A 5,778-nucleotide genomic window follows, 5' to 3' on the forward strand; every position below is an offset into this window, starting at 1 on the left:
CCTGGCCCCCCAAAATCTCTTAGACATTGGACCACCAACCAGTCAGCATACACCAGCTGATATGAGGCCCCCAACACATATACAGCAAAGGACTGCCAGGTCTAGGGTTCAGTCAGAGAAGACACACCTAACCCTCAAGAGACTGGAGGTTCCAGGCAGTGGGGAGGTCTGGTGGGGTGGGGGATGGGGGGTGGGGAGTGGGAGTGGGACTTCTTTGTGGAGACAGTAGTGGTATGAGATGAGATGTTGAACAGTCAGAGGGTAGACTGGGAGGAGGATAAAATCTAGAGTGTAAAAAAAAATTAAATACAATGAAAAGAAAAACCCTCATAGCTTCTTATTATAGCATTATCCATTGATGGACAGTACTTTTATTCAAAGGTTAAATAACTAATTACACATTTAATTACCTTGTATTTGAAGTTTCTATACACCTTTTCCTATCTCCTAAGTTCCGGTTAACATTTCCTACAGCCTCCTTGCACCTGTGCTTGTTCTCTATTTAACCTTCTCAGCTCTTCTATGCTGCTCACACTTGAAAATCACACACGTTTCACTTTCTCCTGGCAAGCCCCTCTCCCACACCCTTACAGGTTCTGCTTTGCTGCCTGGCCTCCGTAAACACACGCTTCAACTTAAACACAAAGCTCTAAGTTCAGAGCTAAGATCCTCACATGAAGGAAAACTTGGCATTTGTATTCTTGAACCTGTTACCGCACTTGGTGCAATATGCTACAGTTGCAATACTGTCCTGAAAATTGGTGCAATATGCTACAGTTGCATTACTGCCTGAAAATCTAATAACTATTGCCTTGTACAAAGTTCAAGTACCAGTAGATCAAGAACCTCCACATAAAACCAGATACACTCAAACTAATAGAAGAAAAAGTGAAGAGCCTTGAACATATGGGCACTGGGGAAATTTTCCTAAAGAGAACACCAATGGCTTATGCTCTAAGATCAAGAATTGACAAATGGGATCTCATAAAATTGCAAAGGTTCTGTAAGGCAAAGGACACTGTCATTAGGACAAAATGGCAACCAACAGATTAGGAAAAGATCTTTACCAATCCTACATCTGATAGAGGGCTAATATCCAATATATACAAAGATCTAAGAAATTAGACTCCAGAGAATCAAAAATCCCTCTTTAAAAATTGGTTTCAGAGCTAAACAAAGAATTCTCATCTGAGGAATATGGAATGGCTGAAAAGTACATAAAAAAATGTTCAACATCTTTATTCATCAGGGAAATGCAAATCAAAACAACCTTTAGATTCCACCTCACACCAGTCAGAATTGCTAAGATCAGAATCTCAGGTGACAACAGATGCTGGCAGGGATGTGGAGAAAGAGGAACACTCCTCCATTGGTAGAATTGCAAACTGGTACAACCACTCTGGAAATCCATCTGGAGGTTCCTCAGAAAATTGGACACAGTATGAGGACCCAGCCATAACAACCTGGGTATATACCCAAAAGATGGTCCAACATATAACAAGGACACATGCTCCACTATGTTTATAGCAGCCTTATTTATAATAGCCAGAAGCTTGGAAGATCCCAGACACAACAGAGAAATGGGTACAGAAAATACAGTACATTTACACAATGGAGTACTGCGCAGCTATCAAAAAACAATGACTTCATGAAATTCATAAGCAAATGAATGGAACTAGAAAATATCATCCTGAGTGAGGTAACTCAATCACAAAAAAAAAAAAAAAATTACACACGGTATGCACTCACTTGTAATTGGATATTAGCCCAAAATCTCAAATTACCCAAGATACAAAACACAGACTACCTGAAGCTCAAGCAGAAGGAAGACCAAAGTGTGGATGTTTCAGTCCTCCTTAAAAGGGGGAACAAAAATATTAATAGGAAGAGATACAGAGACAAAGTTTGGAGCCGAGCCTGAAGAAATGATCATTCAGAGCCTGGCCTACCTAGGGATACAGCCCATATGCAGCCACCAAACCCAGACACGGTTGCTGATGCCAAGAATTGTCTGCTCACAGGAGCCTGATATAGCTGTCTCTTGAGAGGCTCTGACAGAGCATGCAAATACAGAGGTAAATGCTAGGAGTAAACCATTGAACTGAGAATAGGGTACCCATTGGATGGGTTAGAGAAAGGATTGAAGAAGCTGAAGGGGCTTGGAACCCCATAAGAAGAACAATACTAACCAACCAGTGCTCCCAGGGACTAAACCACTACCCAAAGCGTACACATGGACAGACCACATGGCTCCAGCTGCATAAGTAGCAGAGGATGGCTTTGTTGAGTACTAATTGGAGGAGAAGCCCTTGATCCTGTCAAGGCTGGATCCCCTAGTGTAGGGGAATGTCAGGGAAGAGAGGCATAAAGGATTGGGTAGTTGGTGAGAGCAAATACCGTCATAGCAGAGGCGGAAGCGGGATGTGGTAGGGGAACTATCCACAGGAAATCGGGAAAGTGGATAACATTTGAAATGTAAATTTAAAAAAAGAAATGTAAATAAAATATATCTAGTAAAAAATCAATATCTTTAGTTTCATTTAGTCTCAGCTTCATACATGTATAAAACTAATTATTTTACAACAATAAATTTATTTTATGGAATTTCCTCTGAATTAGATACATTTTACAAAAAAAATTCAAAATTTTGGCTTGTTTTTTGACAAGAACCTGTAATACAGATGTAAACCTTATGGTTGATTTTTGTATTAGATATTTTCCTTTTTTACATTTTAAATGTTATCCCCTTTCTGCAGCCCCTCATGAAAATCTCCTATCCCATCTCACCTACCCCTGCTTCTATAAGGGTGCTCTTCTACCTACTCACTCACTCCCCTCCTGCCATCTCCTCTGGCTTTCCCCTACTCTGGGGCATCAAGCCTTCATAGGACCAAGGGCCTCTCCTCCCACTGATGCTTCAGAAGGCCCATCCTCTACTACATAGGAGGCTGGAGCTATGGGTCCCTCCATGTGTGATCTTTGGTTGGTGGTTTAGTCTCCGGGAGTGTTGTTGTTTGCCTAATTACAATCACCTGCAGTAAATGTACACAGTAGTATTCTTTTCTTCTAAGAACCTTGGATTCTATTTTGATGTTGATATTGGAAAATCTCCAAGCTCCTGTGACTTGGAACACAAAGACTTCTTTGGCTGAGACTAGAGAGTGTCCCTCTCTCTAGACCCTTGGATGTTCAACATCTACCTGAGAAAAAATGTCCAATGTGCTATGATTATTCCCACATATTCCTCACAGAAACCAGTTAAATGCCCACAGAGCCTTGGGAGGCAGTTCTCTGCTGGTCAGCAGGTGGGGTACTTTGTCAAACACCCAGTACAGGCTCTACACTGTAATTTTGTTTTTGATTACTGTATTTGCCTAGGAAAAGCTTTAAGGTCTAGTCATTGTTCACACTGGTATGCTTAATTAAGTGCTCAGAGATTTACAGATTGAATTTTACACAGTGTCCTTTAGATCACCTGTAGAGATTTGAGTAACACACTATTCATTAGTTCTTCTAAAACTTTAAGCTTTAATATCTCAAATAAAGATAGAGAAAGCTTATCTTTTATTAAATCACTCAATTTCAAGTAGGTAAGGTGACAAGCTTGTATTACCCTTTTAAGAATGTTTTGATTTATTTCCTGGAAGTGCAGTGTGTGTGTGTGTGTGTGTGTGTGTGTGTGTGTGTGTGTGTGTGTGTGTCTGTGTGTGTGTGTGTGTGTGTAATGTTCATGGGCATAAATAAGTAAATACTGTTTTATGTGCACTTGCATAGTCCAGGAAGGTAGAAGGGGGATAGTGAGTGTGATACTAGCTGTCAAACTGCAAATGAACCCAAGCAAATGGCAAAACAGGTGTCTGCCCAGTAGGAAGCATGCCCAGGTGCTCAGCCTAAAAGCCCAAATTGGGTCAGATGAGGTTCAGAGGGCAAAATTGCTGGACAGATCCATGCTGGTAACTTGGAATCAGTCAGAGGCCAAGCTGGGATGATGGCTGTAGACATTTAATGACCTGAAAGAATTACTACTGGGTGAAACAGAGGAAGTGTGGCAAGCATGTGCAAGAAAAAGTGGGCATACAGCAGTAAGGGCCTTGTGCAAATTTCAAGGTGTCAAGCAGGAAAGTGTGCATTGTATAGCATATAATTATATCTCTGGTGCTTCAGTGTTATTGGGATGGTGAAAGGACAGATATTAATGAACAGACCTGGCATTCTCAAACGAATGAGAAAGAGGTCTGCTGGCATTTGCTGCCTTTGAAGTCATGCAGAATTGTCAGTATAACTCCCTAAATACAAACTCTCAGGTTGTGTATTTAGCCTGAGATTCTTACAACCAGCCATAATTGATTCCAGTACTGAAGGGAATCTGTTATCTCCAAATACATAATTAGTTCCTAATAGTTTCTGTCTAATATTTGTTAATAAAATTATTCTTTTCTTACTGCAATTCTTTGGTCCAATATCTTAAAGGTGTTAACTGTGATTATTTTTCTCTATGAAATTAACATAACCAGTGCCAGTCTGAATTTAGAATATTTTTTGTGGAATTTGGGTATAAACTCATATTGATTTGGTAATACAAATAGTTTTACTTTTCCCTATTGGGAAGGGATATGGAAATTTTTATGTAATTGTCTTATCTTTTAAATGTGTTTAATTATTGTTATTGCTGGTAGAAATTATTGCTGTGTTTATTGTTGGCTTTATAGTAAAACTGAGGGCTCAGTAACTCTTTTAGACTGGGTCTAACTAGGTTGATTAGGCTGTGCTTGAACTTGTGAACTCCAGTGATGCTCTGGCTCATCCTACTGTTGTGGTTTAGAGGTAAAGTGCTCCCTTTGCTCCCAAAAGCTCATGTTTTTGAACAGTTGGCTCCCAGGTAGTGACCCTATTTGGAAAAGTTGTAGGACCTTTCAGACATGCAGCCTTGCAGTTTGAAGTGGGCCACTGGAAACAGACCTTGACTTTAACTAGTTCAGCCCTATGGTGTCTTTTCACTCTCTGATTCCCAACTGCAAATACAAGGAGACTGGTAGGTTTTTGTTGCCATGAGGGCTGGCATTCCCTTGAAAGTAAGTCAAAATAAACACTCCCTCGAGTTCCTGGTAGGTATTTTGTGACTTAATTTTTCATATTAAATAAAATAGCTCCCAGATAAATATCTGTGCCTCAAGGTATGCCTAGCTAAGAGATTTATGAATTCTGATCTCAACCAAAACTCTCACTTGAAAGAGATAGATGAATGTCCACACTTAAGTTATAGATTGTAGTGATAGTTAACCTGCTCTGTCTTCCCCATGGCTGCACATGTGCCCCTGCCTAAGAGCTCTCTGAATTTGAGAATGAAAGACACACACACACACATACACACACACACACACACACACACACACACACACACACACACACACCACACGCCAGTTGATTTTTTTAAATTTTTTATATGCTTCGGCTAGCTCAAAGGCTGTGCCCTTTTATTTCTTCCTGTGGCTGCACTGCTCTCCTGTATTCCAGAGTTTAACATCCTTTAAAATCCATATTTCATCAGCAGACCCAGCCAGGGAAGTGGTCACTAGAGCCACTTTCCCAAATTCTTACATGGCTGGTCTGTCCTATGCCCCTCTCATGATCATTCTGCCTCTTCCTCCCTTCTCTCTCTCAAGCCATGGAATCCTAAAAGTCCTGCTTCTGTCTGTCCTTCCTAGCCATTGGCTGCTGACGTCTTTATTGACCAGTTGGAGGCAATCTGAAGCAGGGTACCTCAGCATCTTATGTGCA

Source organism: Rattus norvegicus, chromosome 2 (genome assembly GCF_021556685.1).
Source record: "Rattus norvegicus strain SHRSP/BbbUtx chromosome 2, alternate assembly SHRSP_T2T, whole genome shotgun sequence".
Taxonomy (NCBI): Eukaryota; Metazoa; Chordata; class Mammalia; order Rodentia; family Muridae; genus Rattus; species Rattus norvegicus.